Genomic DNA, 24,019 nt, shown 5'->3' on the forward strand with positions numbered 1-24,019 from the left:
GCCAAGGTCTCTCTGGGGTCTCTTTGAGGACACAATCAGGGTGCAATTCTATTCATGAGGGCTTCATTCTCATCACTTAGTCACCTCGTAAAGGAGGTGACTCTATAGTTTGAATGTCCCCTCCCAAACTCATGTTGAAATTTAACCACCATTTTAACAGTATTACGAGTAAGACCTTTAAGAGGTAATTAGGTCATGAAGGGTCTATTTTCATGAATGGATTAATGCCATTATTAGGGTTTGGCTTTGTTATCATGGGAGTGGATTCCTTCTAAAAAAATGGGTTTGGCCCCTTTTGTCTCTCTCTCGCTGTCTTGGCCCTTGTACCTTCTACCATGGGATGATGCAGCAAGAAGACCTTGTTGGAGAGCAAGCCCTGGATCTTGGACTTCCCAGCCTTGAAAACTTTAAGAAATTCATTTCTGTTCATTATAAAATTATCCAGTTGCAGGTATTCTCTTGTAGCAGCAGAAATGGACTACTTCCTAATATTCCAGCTCCTAATGCCATCACTTTGGGGGTTAGGATTTCAATATATGAATTTTGTGGGGGCCAGACACGGTGACTCAGGCCTGTAATCCCAGCACTTTAGGAGGCCAAGGCGGGTGGATCACCTGAGGTCAGGAGTTTGAGACCAGCCTGGCCAACATGGGAAAACCTACTCTCTATTAAAAATATAAAAATTAGCTGGGCATGGTGGTGGGCAATCCCAGCTACTTGGTAGGCTGAGGAAGAAGAACAGCTTGAACCAGGAGGTGGAGGTTACAGTGAGCCTAGATTGCGACATTGTACTCCAGCACTCCAACCTGGGCAACAAGAGCAAGAATCCATCTAAAAAAAAAAAAAAAAAGAATTTGGAGGGGGTGCAAACTTTCTGATTACAGCAATCACTTTCCCAAAGTCATACTGATACTCAGCAATACAGACAGGGTTTGAATTCAGGCACAGAACTAGCCACTATTTGATGCTGCCTCCCAAACCACAAAAATCATGGCCATGCATGTATCCACCTTAAAATAATTCTTCCTCCATTCTCCATACATCGGTCTAGACAAGGAGGAGAGAACACAGAGCTCTTTGGGCTCGATGATATCCTAAAATGCTATAGAAGGTCTAATTGCAGACTGATTCTAGGTTGGAGGATCCCCAAGAATTGCATGTGTCCCCAGAATTTCCAGGTGGATGAGGAAGGTCTAGAGGCATCTCAAGTTCACTAGAATGATTCAGAAACCAAAAACAAAATTCTGGGAAATAGAAACAAAAGTAGAACACGAAGTTTCCCCAAAATCGACCCACCTAGGAAAACAGCCCAGATTTTGAACACACTGAAAGAACCCCCATTTGGGGGACTAGACAGATGTTAAGAAGGATTCAATGAAAGGTTGGAGATGTGTTATCCTCCACAGCTTCTCTTGCTTTCCAAACTGAGGGGCCTTATATCAAGAATACTCAAAACTGCTGACATAATAAACATAGCTTTTGAAAGCCCAAATGTATGTTACAGTCTTATTTTATTTATTTATTTATTTGTTTGCTTATTTTTGAGACAGAGTCTCGCTCTGTCACCAAGGATGGAGTGCAGTGGCATGATCTCAGCTCGCTGCAACCTCCACCTTCCAGGTTCAAGCAATTCTCCTGCCTCAGCCTCCCGCGTAGCTGGGATTACAGGTACTCACCATCATGCCCAGCTAACTTTTATATTTTTGTAGAAATGAGGATTTATAGAGACCATGTTGGCCAGGCTGGCCTTGAACTCCTGATCTTAGGTGATCCATTTGCCTGTCCACCCAAAGTACTGGGATTACAGGCGTGAGCCACCACACCCAGCCTACAGCCTTATTTTAACATGAATTTGCCTGTACTAGAGCCAAACATTCAGGGACATGTTACCTATCCTTTTCAGAAAGGCCATTTTCATTTATTCGGAAAATCTTTTTTCTTTCTTTATTTCTTTTTGAGGCAGGGACTTGCTCTGCCATTCAAGTTGGAGCTCAGTGGAGTTACCACAGCCAACTGCAGCCTCAAACTCCTAGGCTCAAGAGATCTGGCCACCTCAGCTTCCCAAGCAGCTGGGACTACAAATGTGCACCATCATACCTAGCTAATTTTTTAATTTTTTTTATAGCAAAGGGGTTTCGCTTTGTTGCTCAAGCTGGTCTTGAACTCCTGGGCTCAAGTGATCCTCCCACTTTGGCCTTCCAAAATTCTAGGATTACACACATGAGTCACTGTGTCTGGCCCCAGGAAATGTTAATTTAGCACCCACTGTGGGTGAAATACTGCAACCACATGGGGATTATCGCAGTGCACTGAACAGACTGGTCCCCAGCTGGATGAATTTTAGAGTATGGCTGGGAACACAGACAAAGAGATTTCCTAACCAACCAAGAGATTTTAAAAAGAAAAAACAAAACAAACAAACAAACAAACAAACAAAAACATGAATACTGAGCACAGTGGCCCACACCTGTAATCCCAGCACTTTGGAAGGCCAAGGTGGGTGGATTGCTTGAGGCCAGAGTTCGAGACTAGCCTGGGCAACATGGAGAAACCCCCATCTCTACTAAAAATACCAAAAAAAAAAAACAAAAAAATTAGCCCCAGGTGCTAATCCTAGAGTAGCTGGGATTACAGCACATGCCTGTAATCGCAGCTACTCTGGAGGCTGAGACACGAGACTCACTTGAGGCATGAGAATCGCTTGAACCAGGAAGGTGGAGTTGGCAGTAAGTTGAGATAACGCCACTGCACTCCATCCTAGGTGGCAGAGTGAGACTCTGTCTATAAACACACACACACACACACACACACACACACACGTGCACACACACACTCACACACTCAAACATAAATACTATTGTAATAAGTCTTGAAGAAAAAAAAATCCATTAAGTGCTAAGTGGAGAAAAATTAGGTCCAGTTTTAGGAAATGGGATTGAAGGGTGAGATGGAGAGGGCTTTCAAAGAACCAAGAGCACAGTCTGCAGGGAAAGGGAAGACTAATTTATATTGGAGATGCAGGTAATCATCTCATTCCCAAATCCACAGAAGCCATTTTCCTACTACCAGGGCTCCTTGGTCTTTCACGAAGGAGAATAGATAGTATGCAGAGTCACCCTTGAGTATGATTCTAGCTCTCCTTTTCAAGGTCTCAGACCACAGCCTTCGTCTACACATCTTGACCTCCTAAGAAAGCTCAGTACAGAGTGAAGAACTGAACCTTCCCAATACCAAAGATCTAGCCCCAACCCTGTCCCTTCTCAGGGCATGCCCTGGTTAACTGTGCCTCTGTTCACTTAACAAGGCTGGGCTTCTGTAAACTGCAGGCGTTGGATTATAAAGTCCCTTTCATCACTTATGCAGCTAGTGATTAACTGACAGTTGCAAGCTTCTACAATCCCTTAATCTTTTTTATTGCATCACATAAGCCATACTATATTATATAGTTTCTCTTTCATATTATTGGCTTTTAAGAGCTTCCCCCTGTGATTTCTAAAAATGGGTAAAAGACAGAACCACTCCAAATGGTTCCTCACTTCCCAGACATCACAAATAAACAAGTGATCTTTCCATAAACGTCTTACCTTGCAAACATCCTTACAATTTGTTCTTGGTAGTGAGTTAACCTCTCATTTTCCCACATTATTAATTCCATGTGGCATTTTTTTCCAGGTCTATTCATGCATTCTCAAGATGTCGCCTTCAAAATTTCATTTTTACATCATTTTCATTACTTTGCAGGCCGACTGTACCACCTGTCACTGGCAAAATCCAGGGAAGTTTATTCCAAGTCTGGCCCTATAGTACACTGCATGGGCACAGCGGTTTCTCCTCAGCAGTTAGAGGCAATTTCCACTAGATTGTTCTGATTCCCTATGAATGACCCACCTGTTCCAAAATAGGACACACTTTTGTCCTGAAGAAAAAAAGGTGAATTTTATCTTTCTGTTTCTAGTAAGTCAGAAACAGACAAAACTCTGCTACCATGTTAGAAGTCAGAAGAGTGATTACCTGTGAACAGGAGGGAGGAGCAGTGACTAGGAGGGGCAAAGGGTGGGCTGCTGGGCTCTATAATATTCTACTGGCTTGACCAGAGCAGTGCTCATGAACTTGTCTACTTTGATAAGTCATCAGTCTTTGCACTTGTGATTTTTACACCTTGTTTTCATTTTTTGGTTTTTTTTTTTTTCTTTTTTGAAACAGAGTCTCACTCCATCACCTAAGCTGGAGTGCAGTAGCACCATCTCAGCTCACTGCAACCTCCGCCTCCTGGGTTCAAGAGATTGTCATGCCTCAGCCTCCCAAGTAGCTGGGATTACAGACACGCACCACCTTACCTGGCTAATTTTTATACTTTTTAGTAGAGATGAGGATTCACCATTTGGCCAGGATGGGCTCGAACTCCTGGGCTCAAGTGATCCACCCACCTCAGCCTCCCAAAGGGCTGGGATTACAGGTGCGAGCCACCACACACAGCCTTTTAAACCTTCTTTTCTACATGTTGTCTTTTCATTTAAAAGTTATCCATTAAACAGTCAAAACTGTTCTCTACACACTCTCTCTCTCTCTCTCTCTCTCTCTCTCTCTCTCTCTATATATATATATATATATATATATATTGTTTTGTTTTGTTTTGTTTTGTTTTTTTGAGATGGAGTTTCACTCTTGTTACCCGGGCGTGATCTGGGCTCACCTCAGCCTCCGCCTCCTGGGTTCAGGCAATTCTCCTGCCTCAGCCTCCTGAGTAGCTGGGATTACAGGCACGCACCACCATGCCCAGCTAATTTTTTGTATTTTTAGTAGAGACCGGGTTTCACCATGTTGACCAGGATGGTCTCGATTTCTTGACCTCATGATCCACCCACCTCGGCCTCCCAAAGTGCTGGGATTACAGGCATGCCCAGCCCTCTACACTATGTTTAGTAACACAACCAAAAAAAAAAAAAAAAAACACACAACCAACATAGGGAATTTAGTGGTTAAGAGTGTGGCCTCTGGAGTGAGACTTCCTGGAGTCTCAGTTTCTCCTTTTTATTGCTACATAGTTTTCTCATCTGTAAAATGGTAATGATAGTAGTACCTACCTCAGAAGGCTGTTCTAAGGATTAAAAGAAGTACTGTCTAGTAAGTGCTTAAACAATGCTAAGCTCATTGAGGGCGGCATTTAAATATTCTTTCTCATATGAAGAGGAATTGAACTTTAATTGTACTCCTAAAGTCTGGAATCATTACTAGACTTCAATCCTGCCTCTGTTATTCACTCACTACGTTACCTATGAGGAGTGTCTTGATCTCTTTGTTCCTAAGTTTAGTTATCTGTAAAATAGGGGGTCTACCTGAATTTGAGTTCAAGTAGAGGTTATAATACGCATAGGACTTAATAGGCCACAGACTGAAAAATGGGGGCTTTTGTTCCCCTCAAAGTATAGTGGGAAGCCTTTCACAGGATTTTTTTAAATCTTTTTTTTTTTATATATATTTTAAAAGATTGTTTTTTGCTACTGTATAGAAAGGGATGCGAAAAAGTAAATCTGAAGGCAGGTGGACCAGGTAGTAAGGAGTCCAGGTAAGAGGTGAATGTGGATTTGAACACACAGTTCACAATACCTGCTGATAGCTAGATGGGCATCCATAAGGACTCTTAGGTTTCTGGTTTCAACAACCGGATGAACGATGATGACATTTACCTGGCTTGGGGATCATGGTGCCTTTAGGGATCAAGGGCCAGATAGGCGGGGTCTATGTCCAGAATCAACTCCAGAACCCACGCGCTTTCTCCCCTACTGATGACTCCAGGTTTGTTCTTTCCTTAATCTTCATACAAGCTTTTCCCTCTGCTGGGAACTCTCCTCCTCCACTTTCAAGTAGCTAATTGACATGGTTCAGCTGTGTCCCAACCCAAATCTCATTTGAACTGTGGTTCCCATAGTCTCCACATGTCATGGGAGGGACCTGGTGGGAGGTAATCGAATCATAGGGGCCATTACCTCCACGCTGGTCTCATGATTGTGAGTTCTCATGAGATCTAATTATTTTATAAGGGTCTTACCCCCTCCCTCTGCCCCATTCACTCTGCACTTCTCCTTGGTGCCACCACGTAAAGGATAAGTTTTGTTCCCCTTCCGCCATGACTGTAAGTTCCCCGAGGCCTCCCTAGCCTGCTGAACTGTGAGTCAATTAAACATTTTCCTTTATATATTACCCAGTCTCGGGGGATGTTCTTATTAGCAGTGTGAGAATGGACTCATACATTAACCTATTCTTGTCTTTAGATCTCAGCTTAAGTGCCACTTTGTCAGGCAAGTTGGCCCCAAGCAACCTATACAAAGCGAGCACCTCCCACTATTTTTCTTATTTATTTTGTTAACTCTTTTCCTAATTCATAATCATTTGATCTGCTCACTTGTTTTCTCTGCCTTCACCAGTAGTATCTAAGCCTCATGAGGGCAAATAGTGTCCATCCTGTTCTCCACTCCTTCCTTGTTTTCTGGGACCTAATTGCTCTCAGCAAATACTAGATGGGTGAAGGAGGCATGATTTCCAAACAAGATGATTGTTATTATCTAACAGGAGGGAGGATTAACCTAGTATTTGGCCTACTCTTTTTAATATACTTTGACTTATTAATAGGAGAAGTTCTATTATGCTTTGAGTGAATTTGTTCATTCTTATTTTATGTCAATTTTATAATCTTTTCAAACATGCATTCATTCAAAATACTAAACAAAACAAAGTTCCATGTTCTCTTGAGACTTGTATTGTTTTTTACTTTCTTTTTCTTTTATTTTCTTTCCTTTTTTCTTTTCTCTTTTTTTTTTTTTTTTTTTTTTTTTCAGAAATAGGGTCTTACTCTGTTGTCTATGCTGGAGTGCAGAGGTGTGATCATAGCTCACTGCAGTATCCAAAGCCTGGGCTCAAGCAATACTCCCACCTCAACCTCCCAAGTAGCTGGGACTACAGGTAAATACCACCACACCTGGCTAATTTGGGGGGAATGGTAGAGCTGGGGTGTCACCATGTTGCCCAGGCTGGTCTCAAACCCCTGGCCTCAAGTGACCCTCCACATCTGCCTTTTAAGTCATTGAAATGACAGATGTGAGCCACTGAGCTCAGCCCTGAAACTTCTGTTCTAAGGAAGAATCAGGCAATGGATATTGGACAAAATAAAGGAATAAAGTATAGAGCCCATTGAAAAGTGGTAAGTGGGCTGGGCATGGTGGCTCATGCCTGTAATCCTAGCATTTTGGGAGGGCAAGGCAGGACAATCACTTGAGGCCAAGAGTTTGAGACCAGCCTACGCAACATGGTGAGACCATGTCTCTACTAAAAATTTAAAATTTAAATAAACATTTTTAAGTGATAAGTGCTGTGGAAAAAGAAGAAACAGAGTAGGTATCGTTCACTGCTACATTGGTAGCCCCCAAGGACCCTTACCCAATGGTGTTCATGCCTTTCTGTAGTTTGTCCCTTCTGTGTCACCTCAAGCCTTGGTGATACAACTTGCTTTATCCAATGGAAATTATCAAGCATGATGCAAATAGAGTTTGATAAGTTCTTGGACATTGGGGCTTGACCGGAAAGCTCCTCCTTGGAAGTCATCTACCACGCTGCAAAGACTTCCTCTTTGGAATCTAACCACATGCTGGTGTGGGCTTGAATCATGAATACCACATGGAAAGGGGCCCTGGAGAAAGACAGCACATCTTGGTTACTGCAGGCCCAGCTGAGATCCCAGATGAATGCAGTTACAATCAGACCACAAAGCTGCGCCAGGCCTTTTCCCTGTTCTTTCATCTTCTTTTTGGAATATTACTTAGTCTTTAAAAGGAATGAAGTGTTGTTATATGCTATAACACAGATGAACCATGAACACACTATGCTAAGTAAAATAAGCTACTCACAAAGGAACACATTCCGTATGATTCCAGCTCTATGAGATGTCTATAGTAGTCAACGTCAGACACAGAAAGGAGAACACTGGTTACCAGGGGCTGGGAGGAGAAGGCAACGGGGAGTTATTGCTTAACAAGGAGAGAGTTTTAATACTGTAAAATGAAAATGTTTTGGAGATCTGTTTAACAACAATGTAAATATACTTTACTTACGACTACTGAAATATACACTTAAAATGAATAAGATAGTACATTTTACATTTTATTGTATGGGGGTTTGTTTGTTTGTTTGTTTTTGAGATGGAGTCTCATTCTGTGGCCTCGGCTCACTGCATGGAAAAAGAAGAAACAGAGTAGTGATCTCAGCTCACTGCAGCCTCCACCTCCCGGGTTCAAGCAATTCTCTTGCCTCAGCCTCCTGAGTAGCTGGTACTACAGGCACATGCCACCATACCCAGCTAATTTTTGTGTTTTTAGTAGAGATGGGGTTTCACCATGTTGGCAGGATGGCCTCTATCTCTTGACCTCATGATCTGCCTGCCTCAGCCTCCCAAAGTGCTGAGACTACAGGCATAAGGTCCTACAATATGTGTTTTTTACTACTTTATTTATTTATTTATTTATTTATTTATTTATTTTGAGGTGGAGTCTCACTCTGAGTGCAGTGGCACGATCACAGCTCACTGCAACCTCCACCTCCCAGGTTCAAATGATTCTCCTGCATCAGCCTCCCTAGTAGCTGCGATTACAGGTGCCTGGCACCACACCAAGCTAATTTTTTGTATCTTTAGTAGAAATGGGGTTTTGCCATGTTGGCCAGGCTGGTCTAGAACTCCCGACCTCAGGTGATCCATCTGCCTCGGCCCCCACAAAGTGCTGGGATTACAGGTGTAAGCTACTGCTCCCAGCCTACTACATTAAAAAAAAGAATCGTGTGGCAATTACCTATTGTTACATAATAAACCATCCCAAAGCCATGTGGCTTAAATTAGCAATAATGCATTATTTCTCACAATGCTGAGATGGCTGGATGGTTCTCCTGAGGTTTTGCCTGGGCCCGTTCATGGTCTATACTCGGCTGAAAAGCTGGCTGGCCTAGAAGATCCTAGATGACCTCACACACATATCTGGTGGTTAACATGGCTGCTTGCTAGTCCACCACCTTACTTCTCTCTATGGCCTCTCCTTCTCCAAAATAGAACTGCTTTCCTACAGAATCGTCTCAAAACAGTGATCCAAAAACGTAAGGATTCAGGGTCAAGACCTTTAGAGGCTTAGTCACCAGAACTCACACAATGCCACTTCTTCCACATTTTATTGGCATAAAACAAGTCTCAAGGCCCAACCAGAATCAAGGGAAGATGACATGGGCTCCAGCTCTTGATAAGAGAAACTATAACATCTCAAGGCAGGGTTTCATAATTTACTAAAGCTTCGTTGCAATCAAAAATTATTTTCAAACACTATTAGTTTGCTGAAGGGAAATTAACTCTACACTTCCTGGCACAATTCTCAACAATTCCAAGTGTGAGTAAAAGTAGCCCAAAAATTTTAGGACAATCAGTGAAAAATTATGAAATCCTGCTAGGTTTGGGGATGAAATTTATTGTGAACGTCACGGGAACTTGCAATGATTTCTAGGAAAGTTAGCATAAATCTGAGAAAACCACCTCATTTTAATAATGGAGATACTCATCCCTTGATTACCAAAAGCTCCTTTGAAGAGTTTTCTGATAAAATTCACCATTACCATTAAAGCTATTTATAATTATCTGTCTTTGCAAAAAGATTTTTTCTAGGAACGTCATTGGCAGTGTGTGATGAATCATTCTTATTCTAATAAGTAATTCTTTATTACTTACAAAAAATACACAGAGACTCTAGATAATGATACCATGTTATTTTTATGAGTAAGCCTGAATCCTTTCCTTTAGAAAATGAATACAAACAGCTGCCTGCTGTGAAGTTCCTTTCGAAAGCATAATGCTATTTGGTTGGGCTTTGCCAGGTTATATTTATATTGCCTTTGAAAAGGAAGAGCTCTCCATATGTTCATAAAACTCATACACCTGGCTGTTTTTAAGCCATCTTCTTGAAATAATCCTGCAGAATGTCCCTGATTCCAAATCAGTACAAACATTGTATCATCTCTGATTATTGATTACTTAAATATATAGTAGAAATAGGGACATATTAAAAACAATTACCAACAATTTATTTGAATTCAAACCTCTTGAAAAACTGACTATCTAAATGAATTGAACTTTATCAATCATTGGATTAACTCGATGTGTAGGAAGAAAGGAAGAGATTTGGGAAAAGATCTTTAATCTCGTACTTTAATAGGGAAGGGTGTCTGATCTGAATTGGTACTTCTCAAATTTTAGTACATGTAAGAATAACCTGAGAAACTTTTTAAAAATACAGATTCTGGGCCCTACCACCAGAGTTTCTAATTCAGTAGGTCTTGGATGGAGCCTGAAAATTTTATTTCTAATCACCTGTAAAGTGATGTTGACACTGTTCGTCCCTGGACCACATCTTGAATACGACTCTCTTAATCTATATCAGATACGAAAAGAGTTTGCATAAGAGAGTACACCTTTTATCTTTTACCTTTGTTAAATGATAATATACAGGCACTACACAACATACCCTTCAATCACAATAACCTGTGAGTCCCCTTTTATTTGCTCTATGAAGTAGCTTAACTTGTTATTGCCGAAAATAGATTCTGTTTAAATTTGGACTTTTTATTTGTTCCAAGTACACCTTTCACACAACTCTAGCAATGGTCTTTGGTATTTGGTAAAGAATAATGCAACCTATCATATCATCATTGTGGTGGACCATTTAAAAGCCAGAAATTCCTCCCATCTCACATTGCATCCTTTGCAGTGTGACTTTGCTGATTCTCCCATCCAGACTTCAAGTTTATTTGTCAAACTTCCTGAATCTGTAACTTGCTTTAATCAATAGAATGATCTGGAAGTGATGCGATGCAAGTCTCAGCCCCTCAGTCTCAAGCGACTTTGCAGCTTCCACATTTGCCTTTTGGAAAATGGTCCTAGAATAGCCAAGTGAGAGAGCTGGTCTAGCCTAGTGGAGGATGCCAGACCATGAAGGAGAACCAAGGCACCTCATCCAGCACCAACTGCCCAGATGTGTGAGGGAGGCCATCCTGGAGTTCAAGCCCCGGGGATCTCCAGCTGAAGGCCATTGCATGAATACACCTAAGCAAACCCAGTGAAGAACCTGCCAAGTCCATCCTTAGAAACATGAGAAATAACAAGTCATTGTTTTTAAGCTGCTGCACTTTGGGTGCTTTGTTCAGTAGCAATAATTAAGTTATACAGTCATGCTGCATGTTTCAATTAATATTGATAAGGAAGGACCCCCTGAGTTCTACAACAGAACAGAACTAATAACGTGACAGTACCTCATAATTAGCAGTGCCAGCGATAATACAGCAGAGCTCACATCATTGAGTAATGGTGCAATGCATTGGCCCATTCTTACTCTTCTCTACTAAGAGAAAGTGAACGAATTGCTAATTTTTTAAAAATTGAATACACATATATAATTTATATCACCATTAGATAGATAGATGATAGATAGATAGATAGATAGATAGATAGATAGATAGATAGATAGATAGATTATTCTCCATCTGAAGGAGTCATCAACGACACAATCAAGAAAATGAACAGTCTGCATTATCAGGTTCTCCTTACACTTAGAAAATATGAGAAAAGCTTGCATAGAAGTACAATACATTATTGGCCAGGTGTGGTGGCTCACACTCCCAGCACTTTGGGAGGTCAAGGCAAGGGGATCACCTGAGGTCGGGAGTTCGACACCAGCCTGACCAGCTTGGAGAAACCCTGTCCCTACAAAAATACAAAATTAGCCGTGGTCGGGGGTGGGTGGGGGAGTGGCACATGCCTGTAATCCCAGCTACTCGAGAGGCTGAGGCAGGAGAATCGCTTGAACTTGGGCAGTGAAGGTTGCAGTGAGCCGAGATCACACCATTGCATTCCAGCCTGGGCAACAAGAGTGAAACTCTTTTTCAAAAAAAAAAAAAAAATGTACAATACATGATTATGTAAGAGAAGAAGATGATTCAACAGAGAAGAGGATACTAACAATTGCCCCACCAAACAGGCAGTGTATTAGTTGTGGTAAAAACAAAGCAAAGCTTTCCAGAATAAAACCACTGATAACTCAGCATTTATCCTTTCAAGAGAAATGGGTAGGAATTACATTGACGGAATATCTTCCTCCACAATCAGATGATCGTTTATTCACAATCAGATGATCTGAATAAAAATAGCTTATACTATTCCCTTGCATTTCTAAAACCTTTTTAAGTTTTAACTTTCATTTTCAAAAGATTTAATTTGATTCTGGAAGATAAGATAGGGTATATTTTATTATCCTCACTGTGGGGGAAAAAAAAAAAAAGCAAAATTAGAAGTCCAGACAAAAATTTGCCCAAAATCTAACTGATGAACTAATAGATATTTCTCATTTAGTGCTAGAATCACCTCAATTTCAATAGACCATAGTGGGGAGGTTGAGGGACTCTAATTCAGAAGCAAAACAAGTATTAAGCGTGTTCATTTAGATTTGTTTCTTTTTTAAGAATTTGGTCTCTTGCCACATATCCCCAGTTTCATATTCAATAGATCTGAGTTGAATCCTTGAATTTTTTTTGTTTTTGTTTTTGTTGTTGTTGTTGTTGTTTGTTTTTTCTGAGCTGAAGTCTCACTCTGTTGCCCAGGCTGGTATGCAGCAGAGTGATCCCGGCTTACTGCAACCTCCACTTCCTGGATTCAAGTTATTCTCCTGCCTCAGTTTCCTTTGCAGCTGGGATTACACGCATGTACCACCACGCCCAGCTAATTTTTGCATTTTTAGTAAAGATGGGGTTTCACCATGTTGGCCAGGCTGGTCTCAAACTCCTGACCTCAGGTAACCCACCCATCTCGGCCTCCCAAAGTACTAGAATCACAGGCACCACTCCTGGCCTGAATCTGCATTTTTAATAAGCATCCCAGGTGATTCTTATGCAAGAGGTCTTTGGATCAGTTTTTTGAAAACGATAGAGGGGTTTAAAAACACAACATTTGGAGTGACCTGAGTCCAGCCCCAGTTCCGCCCCTTGCTGGCTCCTTGACTTCAGACAAGTTTATCTTCATGAGCCTAAGAATCTTCACCTATCAAATGAGGAGCACAATTACTTCGTTCAGGCTGCCGTAACAAAGTGCCACAAACTAAACTGATTATCTCACAATTCTAGAACTGCAAGTCTGAGATCAAGAGGTTGCCAGGATTGGTTCTTGCTAGGGGCTGTGAGGGAGAATCTGTTCCATGCCTCTCTCCGAGCTTTTGGCGGTTTGTTAACAGTGGTTTGCTAAATCACAAACACTCCTTGGTTTGTAGATTTCTGCCTTCATCTTCACATGGTGTTCTACCTATTAGACTACCTGTGTTCAAATTCCCCCTTTCATAAGGACAAGAGCCATACTGGCTTAGAGCCCTACCCTACTTTAGTATGACCTCATCCTAACTGATTCCTATTATATCTTAACAATGATACCTTAACTAGTTATATTCCATTGTCTCCCCAAACACTGGGAGTGTGAGTCTCCTTTCTACCTTTTCTATAGGTTACGACATAGTTAAACAAGAGCATTGGCGCTTTCAAAATGTTTCTTGTATACTAGAAAGATAAATGACCTGCTGTGTTTTCTTTATTTTGCAAAATATGAAACAAATAACAATTATAAAAATCTTACCAATGCACTCAGGGTCTGATAGCTTCTGGGAAACAAGGCAATCACCGTGGTACTTTCTTCTGCTTTATAAAACAACTTATATTTTAAAATCCTGCTTTTAGAAGAATCGCTTGAACCCAGGAGGCAAAGATTGCAGTGAGCCAAGACTGTGCCACTGCACTCCAGCCTGGGCAACAGAATGAGACTCTGTCTCAAAATAAACAAATAAACAAACAAAAAACTTGCTTTTAATTCTATTACTTAGGCTTCAGGGTACTTCTTTTCTAATCTTTTGCCTTTTGTATAAGGGTTTTTCAATTGCTTCAAGGGTTTATTTACTTATGTATAATTCAACTAATAAAATTGTTGAATCTCTTAGAAATTGAGGTAGCTTGCTGGGCACGGTGGCTCACGCCTATAATCCCAGCAGTTTGGGAGGCCGAGGTGGGTGGATCCCCTGAGGTCAGGAGTTTAAGACCAGCCTGGCCAACATGGTGAGACCCCGTCTCTACTAAAAATACAAAAATTGGTGGCGCATGCTTGTAATCTCAGCTACTTGGGGGGCTGAGGCAGGAGAATTGCTTGAACTGGGACCTGGGAGGCGGAGGTTACAGTGAGCCGAGATCATGTCACTATACTCTAGCGAGACTCTGTCGAAAAGAAAGAAAGAAAGAAAAGAAAAAAAAGAAAGAAAGAGAAAGAAAGAAAGAAAGAAAGAAAGAAAGAAAGAAAGAAAGAAAGAAAGAAAGAAAGAAAGAAAGAAAGAAAGAAAGAAAAGAAAAGAAAAGAAAATACAAAAATTAGCCAGGCATGGTGGCTCATACCTGTAATTCCAGCTACTGGGGAGACTGAGGCACAAGAATTGCTTAAACCCGGGAGGCGGAGGCTGCAGTGAGCCAAGACCATGCCATTACACTCCAGGCTAGGCAACAGAGTGAGACTCAAATTAAAGAAAAGAGAGAGGGAGAAATTAAATTAAGGTAGCTTAAAGGGTTTATTGTTTAACTTAATGATTAAATTCCCCATGTTGTCCCAAAATGTGGCACTCCTTACAAAGAAAAGAAACACCATTAAAAAGTAAGTAGAATTGTGTAAGAGCAATTTTCAGAGTAACTTTCTAATCTCATTATCCCCCAGCAAATTAGCCACTTCACAGATTATTTGCTGAAAACGTAAACTCTTATCAAAGAGAGGAAGTGAAAGTTAAGGTACTTGCATTACCATTAACCCTCTAGTGACTCTTCAAGTCTGAAAGCTCTCAAAATATGTCATTTCTTGGCTGGTTGATCAACCAAATACAACAAAGACAGGTGTTATGGTTAATTTTATGTGTCAACTTGACTGGCTATGGGGTTCCCAGATTAAACATTGTTTTTGAGTGTAACTGGGAGGGTATTTCCAGATGCGATTAGCATCTGAATCAGTGGACTCAGTGAAGTAGGCAGCCCTCCCCAGTGTATATGGGCATCATCTGATCTATTGAGAGTCTAAATAAAACAAAAAGTGGTTGGAAGGAGAAATCTGCCCCTCTCTGTTGATCTCGGACACCTCATTTCAGCTTCTTTTCCCTCAGAATAGGATTTATATCATTACTTATCCTGTTTTCAGTCCTTCTGACTGAGTTATACCACTAGGTTTCCTCAGTCTCCAATTTACAGACAGCAGGTTGTGGGACTTCTCAACCTCCATAATTGCATGAACTAATTTCTCATAATAAATTTCCATATGGGCCAGGCACAGTGGCTCACACCTGTAATCCCAACATTTTGGGAGGCCAAGGTGGGTGAGTCATTTGAGGTCAGGAGTTCGTGATCAGCCTGGCCAACATGGTAAAACCCCATCTCTACTAAAAATACAAAAATTAGCCAGGCTTGGTGGTAGGTACCTTTAATCCTAGCTACTCAGGAGGCTGAGGCAGGAGAACAGCTTGAACCCAGGAGGTAGAGGCTGCAATGAGCCCAGATCGCGCCATTGCATTCCAGCCTAGGTGACAGAGCGAGACTCCATCTCAAAAAAGAAAAAAAAAAAAAAATTCACCTGTATATTACTGGTGCTGTTTCTCTAAAGAGCTTTGACTAATGCAGATAAGGAACTATATAATGCATGCAAGTTTTCCATGACGTTGTTGAAATTTCTAGTTAGAGCCATCAGCATATGATCAGAGTCTGACCTTTTGCAAAACTCAAAGAAATAGTCTCCAAACTCCTTCAAAATTACATTAGGCTCAATACATGGTAAGACAAAAAAAAAAAAAAGAAAAGAAAAAAGAAAAAACTGGGTATGCTTTACACTTTAATAATTTCTGTATATTCCTTTAGTTAAATCACCTGTGAAAGGTAACATAATATTACCTTGCCCTTATAAAATCCTTTATTATGTTTATAATTCATTTGAGGGATTGAATTTGATCCTGTGAAGTAAGGTAAGGCGCATTTTATTGTCCCCACTTTTAAAGGCATACTCTAAAGCTCATTAGATTTTGCAATCTTGTTTTACTATTGTTTTGGACTGGCCAACATCCCGCCACCTTCTAGAAGTCAGAGCCTTGTCTTCTTGCAAGGAACTACCCCTTTTCCAACTCTTAGGTTACATGATTAGATGAGTCGACCTCATACCCACAAACTTCCTGGCTCTAAAGGGGAGCATGTGATTCAATTTAGCCAATAAATGCATTCTATTCCCCTGGCCACAATGACTGATTCAGGGTGGGTCACATGACCCATGATGTTTCAAAAATAATTGACTCTGGTTCTTTTATTATAACTGTTGGGAAAGATGAGTTTTTCCAAAAGGTGGTAACCTTGCATGATGCTTTCTTTGTCACCACAAGGAAGAACTTGCCCAAGAATGAAGCCAACATGAAGATAAACAGAATCGTGAACTGAGAGGGACATATTATTGGTGATGTTGGGCTCCTAGAAAAAGCCATGCCTGCAAGACTACTGCTTGAGAAATATATATTTCTGTTTTCTCTAGAAAGCAGTTATATAGGTGAGATGTGGAAAGAAGCATTCATTTCACAACGCTTCTTGCAGTGCAAGATGGAGCTCAGATGGGAAAAGGAAAGCCGTGGATACATAGAGGTAGGGAAGTCCAAGAATACTAAAATTGAAACCAGGACTGCGTGCAGTGGCTCATGCCTGTAATCTCAACACTCTGAGAGGCCAAAGTGGTAGGATTACTTGAGCCCAGGAGTTCAAGACCAGCCTGCGCAACATAGAGAGACACAACTCTATAAAAATACTTTTAAATAATTTTTTTACTTAGCCAAAGTGGTGGCATGCTTCTATATTCCCAACTACTCAGGAGGCTGAGGTAGGAGGATCACTTGAGCCCAGGAGATGGAGGCAGCAGAGAGCCATAATCATGAAGCCACTGCACTCCAACCTGGGTGACAGAGAAACACCCTACCTCAAAAACAAATACCTTAAATTGAAGCAAGCCTCCTAATCATTATGAAGATGAGGGCATAATATGCAATATATAACAGTGTGGTGCCTTGATTTTTAACTTTTAAATATTTGCACATATGGCATGAGGGACTCCATTTGGATTCCTGCACCAGACCTCACAGTATTCAGAGCAGGCCTACAGAGGAAGCAAGAATTAAGGGTCCAAAGAAAGGAAAACAGGACTCTGTTCTGGAAAACAGCTCCCTCTGTTACAATTTGGTTGTGTCCCCATTCAAATCACAACTTGAATTGTATCTCCCAGAATCCCACATGTTGTGGGAGGGCCCTGTGGGAGGTAATTGAATCATGGGGGCCTGTCTCTCCCATGCTAGTCTCGTGATAATGAATAAGTCTCACGAGATCTGATGAGTTTCTCAGGGGTTTCTGCTTTTGATTCTTCTTCATTTTCTCTTGCCACCACTATGTAAGAAGTACCTTTCACCTCCCACCATGATTCTGAGGACTCCCCAGCCATGAGGAACTGACAGTCCAATTAAAGCTCTTTTTCTTTCCATTCTCAGGTATGTCTTTATCAGCAGCATAAAAATGGACTAATAAAGTAAACTGGTGCCAGGAGTGGAGTGTTGCTGAAAAGATAAGCAAAAAATGAGAAAGCGACTTTGGAACTGGGTAACAGGCAGAGGTTAGAACAGTTTGGGGGGCTCGGAAGACAGGAAAATGTGGGAAAGTTTGGGACTCCCCAGAGATTCGTTGAATGACTTTGACAAAAATGCTGTTAGTGATATGAACAATAAGGTCCAGGCTGAGGTGGTCTCAGATGGAGATGAGGAACTTGTTGGAGCTGAAACAAAATTGACTCTTGTTATGTTTTAGCAAAGAGACTCGCAACATTTTTCCCCTGCCCTAGAGATATGTGGAACTTTGAACTTCAGAGAGATGTTTTAGGTATCTAGCAGAAGAAATTTCTGAGCAGAAAAGCATTCAAGAGGTGACTTGGGTACTATTAAAAGCATTCCATTTTAAAAGGGAAACAGAGCATGAAAGTTTGGAAAATTTGCAGCCTGATGATGAAGTTAAAAGAAAAACCCATTTTTTGAGAAGTTCAAGCTAGCTGCAGAAATTTGCATAAGTAGCAAGGAGTCTAATGTTAATCCCCAAAACCATGGAAAAAAATGTCTCCGGGGCATGTCAGAGATGTTCATGGCAGCCCCTTCTTTCACAGGCCCAGAGGCCCAGGAGGAAAAAGTGGTTTCATGGGCCAGGCCCAGAGTCCCCGTGCTATGTGCAGCCTAGGGACTTGGTACCCTGTGTCCCAGCCACTCCAGCCATGGCTGAAAGGGGCCAGCATACAGCTCGGGCTGTGGCTTCAGAGGGTGGAAGCCCCAAGCCTTGGCAGCTTCCATGTGGTGTTTAGCCTGCGGGTGTACAGAAGTCAAGAATTGAAGTTTGGGAAACTCCACCTAGATTTCAGAAGATATATGGGAATGCCTGGGTGCCCAGGCAAAAGTTTGCTGCAGGGGCAGGGCCATCAAGTAGAACCTCTGCTAGGGCGGTGCAGAAAGGATATGTGGAGTCAGAGCCCCCATACAGAGTCCCTACTAGGGCACTGCCTAGTGGAGCTGTGAGAAGAGGACCATCATCCTCCAGACCCCAGAATGGTAGATCCACCAACAGCGTGCACTGTATACCTGGAAAAGCCACAGGCGCTCAATGTCAGCCCATGAAAAAAAAAAAAAATTTTTGTAGAGACAGGGTCTTGATTTCTTGCCCAGGCTGGTCTTCAACTCCTAGCTTCAAATAATCTCCTCACCTCAGTCTCTTAAAGTGCTGAGATGACAGTTATAAGCCACCACATCCACCCATCATTTATTTTTATTGTGGAATAATATTTCATTGTATGGTATTTACATAGCTGTAAGTTTTTGTGGCTACAATTTGTGATGGGTAGATTCTGTGCCTGTTGTAAATAAGGATACCTTTGGTAGGTGAGAGGGAGAATCCAGGAAGGAGGCTGTACCCTGCAAAGCCATGGGGACAGAGCTGCCCAAGACCATGGGAACCCACATTTTGCATCCATGTGACCTGGATGTGAGACCTGGAGTCAAAGAAGATCATTTTGGAGCTTTAAAAATGGACTGCCCCACTGGATTTTGTACTTGCATGGACCTTGTAACCACCTTGTTTTAACCAATTTCTCCCATTTGAAATGGCTATATTTACCCAATGCCTGTACCCACATTGTATCTAAGAAGTAACCAGCTTGCTTTTGATTTTACAGGCTCATAGATGGAAGGAAATTGCCTTGTCTCAGATGAGACTTTGGACTGTGGACTTTTGAATTAATGCTGAAATGAGTTAAGACTCTAAGGGACTGTTGGGAAGACATGATTGGTTTTGAAATGTAAGGACATGAAATTTGGAGGGGTCAGGGGCAGAATGATATGGTTTGGCTGTGTCTCCACCCAAATCGCAACTCGAATTGTATCTCCCAGAATTATCACCTGTTGTGGGAGGAACCCAGGGGGAGGTAACTGAATCATGGGGCCTGGTCTTTCCCATGCTATTATAGTAAATAAGTGTCATGAGATCCAAAGTGTTAATCAGGGGTTTCAGCTTTTGTTTCTTCCTCGGCCTCCCAAAGTGCTGGGATCAAAGGTGTGAGCCACTGTGCCCAGCTGGGTCTCTTCTTATAAGGGCCCTAATCGCATCATGGAGGTCCCAACCTCCTGACCTCATCTAAACCTATTATATTCCAAAGGCCCCACCTTCAAATACCATTATATTGGGGGTTAGGGCTTCAACATGTAAACTGGGGGAGGGGGTATACAATTCAGTCCATAGCAACAAATAAAGGCACAGGGCTTCTTTATGAGGAGAGGAAAATGTTTTAAAACTTATTATGGTGATAGTTGCACAACTCTACGAATATACAAAACCCATCGAATTGCACGCTTTACATGGAGGAGGAGTTGTATGGTTATATGAATTATATCTCCATTAAGATATTAAGGCCTTCAAGCTGAGAATGATTTTTTACATTGTTCTCTTTTGTTGGGGTGAAATTCACATAACTTGAAACTCTCATAATGCATTTTAAAGCAAATAATACCGTGTTTAAATGGAACAATTCCATTTAGTACATTAACAATGTTGGGTAACCTTCACATCTGTCTAGTTGCAAAACATTCTCACACACACAACACACACTGGCCTTTGTTGTAATAAGAGACCCAAATTAGAAAAATGCTCAAATGCAATAAACTCTCATGCAGCCCCATTAATTGGCCATTGCTTATGTCTGCATCCTGAGGAAATAAAAATAAGAAAAGCACTAGGCTCCTTGAGGGTGGTGAAATGTCTGCCTTGCCCACTACTGTAACTAGGGCACCAGGCATGTGTCCCCCTGGATAATACTCTGTGGAATTAATTAATAAATGTGACTAATGCAAAATTCATGCTCCAGAGAGCTTATCATTATATACTCTTTACTTCTGGCAAAAGAAATTAGCCCTTTCTTTAGCCCAAGAGTCCACAAATGATGACCCGGTAGCCATGTTCATCCTCCAGCATGTTTTTAAAGACTTTTGAGCTAAAAATGTTCTTTAAGGTATTTGTTTGTTTGTTTTCCTTGAGGTGAAATTCACATAACAGAAATTGAACCATTTTAAATTGAAATTCACATAACAGAAATTTACATCACAGAAACTGAACCATTTTGAATTTAACAATGCCATGTTTAAGTGAAATCATTCCATTTAGTACATTTACAATGTTGTGCAACCTCACGTATCCAGTTCCAAAACATTTCATCACCCCAAAAATGATCCTCATGCCCATTAAACAGTCACTCCCTCCCTCCTCTCCTAGCTCCTGGCAACTGCCAATCTGCTGTCTCCATGGACTTACTATTCTAAATATTTCATATACATTGAATTATACAATATGTGACCTTTTGTATATGGTATCCTTCACTTAGCATAATGTTTTTGAAGTTCATGCAAGTTTTAAAGGGTTATTAAAAATAACAACAAAGAAGCTAAAAAATTAAAAAATAAAAATTAAAAAAGACCAAACAAACAAACAAAAAATGTGTGACAGAGACCTTTTGTGGCCAGCAAAGCCTAAAATATTTGCTATTTGGCCTTTTAATGAAAAAAAAAAAAAAAAAAATTGCCACATTAGCCTGAACTCCAGCCTGGCCCCAGGTTATCCAGAACAGTTTAGTTGATGCTAACATGTAAATGCAGACACCCTCATGTGTGTCCAAACTGGGTTCATTTGCCCTCGCTCAACGGACAGCCAAACACCAAAACACGGGTCTGTGCAGCGAGAAAGGTTTGTTATGACTATACTGACAAGGAGATAAGAGGAAATGCTCACATCTGTCTCCCAGAGCTGAAGGCTGGGTTGAATTTATAAGCATGGGGTAATGAGGTGTGATCTGATTGGATCTTGCAATGAGGTGATGCCAAGAGGCATGATCTGATTGGATCTGGCCATGGGGCTGCTGGAGCCTGATCTGATTGGATCTTGGATGCTGCCAGGTAGTTTCCACTTTTTTTTTTCTTAATTTCAAGACAGGGTCTCACTCTGTAACCTGGGCTGGAGGGCAGTGGCACAATAACATCTCACTGCAGCTTTGACCTCCTGGGTTCAGGTGATCCTCCTGTCTTAGCCCCATGAGTAGCTGGGACTGCAGGTATGTGCCACCATACCTGGCTTATTTTTGTATTTTTTGTAGAGATGGGGTTTCACCATGATGCCCAGGCTGATCTCAAACTCCTGGGGTCAAGCCTTCTGCCTGCCTCGGCCTCCCAAAGTGCTGGGATTACAGACATGAGCCACCGCACCCAGTCCTCACCTCTCTCAAAGCGTAACAATTAAAGATTGGCTGCGGCCGGGCGCGGTGGCTCACGCCTGTAATCCCAGCACTTTGGGAGGCCGAGGCGGGTGGATCACGAGGTCAAGAGATCGAGACCATCCTGGTCAACATGGTGAAACCCCCCCCGTCTCTACTAAAAATACAAAAATTAGCTGGGCATGGTGGCACGTGCCTGTAGTCCCAGCTACTAGGGAGGCTGAGGCAGGAGAATTGCCTGAACCCAGGAGGCGGAGGTTCCGGTGAGCCGAGATCGTGCCACTGCACTCCAGCCTGGGTAACAAGAGTGAAACTCCGCTGCATCACTGATTTTTCCAAAAACTTTTCTGACCTCAACATATGTTCCTACCACTGAAATAATGCTTAAGAGATTTTTTTTACCTTCTTTAAACCTGTATTACAGAGCCTAGAATTATTTTACTACCAAGTTATAAACCTCTGAAGACATGAGAGCTGATGAAACTACTAACAGATTTCCAGAGCTTCTCTGACCATGTCAGTGGCCATTTTCCTCTCTCTTGCCCAAGAACACATCTATTCCACCTGAGTTAAAAGCTACCTTTCAGCCAGGTGCAGTGGCTCACCCCTGTAATCCCAGCAGTCTGGGAGGCTGAGGCGAGTGGATCACAAGGTCAGGAGATGGAGACCATCCTGGCTAACACGGTAAAACCCCATCTCAACTAAAAATACAAAAAATTAGCCAGGAGGGGTGGCGCACGCCTGTAGCCCCAGCTACTTAGGAGGCCGAGGCAGAAGAATCACTTGAACCCAGGAGGCGGAGTTTGCAGTGAGCCGAGATCTACTGCAGAAAGAGCCAGATGCAATGGGAGTTGGAATAAGGAAAGGAAAGAAATTCATATGACTTTTTTTTTCTCTCTCTCTCTCTTTTTTGACATGTAATTTCATTCTTGTTGCCTAGGCTGGAGTGCAGTGGTATGATCTTGGCTCACTGCAACCTCCGCCTCCTGGGTTCAAGCAATTCTCCTACCTCAGCCTCCTGAGTAGCTGGGACTGCAGGCATGCACCACCACACCGGGCTAATTTTTTGTATTTTTAGTAGACCCGGGGTTTCACCATGTAGGCCAGGCTGGTCTCGAACTCCTGACCTCAGGTGATCCACCCGCCCTGGCTTCCAAAAGTGCTGGGATTACAGGTGTAAGCCACTGTGCCTGACCTGAAATGCATATGACTTCCTTCAAAAAGCTTTTCTCTAAATAAATCTGGTTTCAAGGAAGGGAGGCAAGTAGGCATGGTTGATCTCTGTGAGAAGTGGAGAGAGGAAAGACACTGAAGGGGTAAGAAGTAGACATCAGGTTAGAGCTCTTCAAGCTCAAGGCTGTTAGTTTGCTCTTGTGAGTGTCTTAATTTTTTTTTTTAATAAAAAAATTGTTATACTTACCTGGCAGGGGAGATACCATGATCACGAAGGTGGTTTTCCCAGGGCAAGGCTTATCCATTGCACTCCAGATGTGCTGACCCCTGCGATTTCCCCAAATGTGGGAAACTTGACTGCATAATTTGTGGTAGTGGGGGACTGCATTCGCACTTTCCCCTAGGAAAAAAAAATGTTTTAAATCACAGACATGAACTCACTCTGTCACACAGGCTGGAGGCAGTGGCACCATCGCAGTTCACTTCATCCTTCATCTCCTAGGCTCAAGTGATCCTCCTGACTCAGCTTCTGGAGTAGCTGGGACTACAAGTGTGAGCCCCCATGCCCAGCTAACTTTTGTTTTGTTTTGCTTTGCTTTTTTAAAAGACAGGGTCTTACTTTGTTGCCCAGGCAAGTCTCAAACTCTCCTGGCCTTAAGTAATCCTCACGCCTTGGCCTCCCTAAGTGCTGGGATTATAGGCGTGAGACACTACACCTACCTGTGAATGTCCTTTACAACCAGATCTAGAAGAAAATAATTCGCCAGTGAAATTTTGGCAGAATGCAAACCTTGGGGGAAAATGTGGCTTGATGACCACTGGGTTCAATGCCAGCAGCAGGAAACACACTGCATCAGACTTTGTGTGTGACTGTAGTCTGCCCTGTGAGACCAAGGACTGCAA

At 42.0% G+C, this 24,019-nt stretch overlaps 1 non-coding gene across 1 annotated transcript; it reads left to right on the forward strand.

The window, feature by feature from the left end:
* Positions 1–23,355: 23,355 nt before the first annotated feature.
* Positions 23,356–23,519, forward strand: LOC120364504 (U1 spliceosomal RNA). Its single transcript, XR_005579752.1, has one exon. It is a non-coding gene; the product is annotated as a U1 spliceosomal RNA (small nuclear RNA).
* Positions 23,520–24,019: the final 500 nt, after the last annotated feature.

The sequence above is a fragment of the Saimiri boliviensis genome, chromosome 5, assembly GCF_048565385.1.
Source record: "Saimiri boliviensis isolate mSaiBol1 chromosome 5, mSaiBol1.pri, whole genome shotgun sequence".
In the NCBI taxonomy this organism is placed as follows: Eukaryota; Metazoa; Chordata; class Mammalia; order Primates; family Cebidae; genus Saimiri; species Saimiri boliviensis.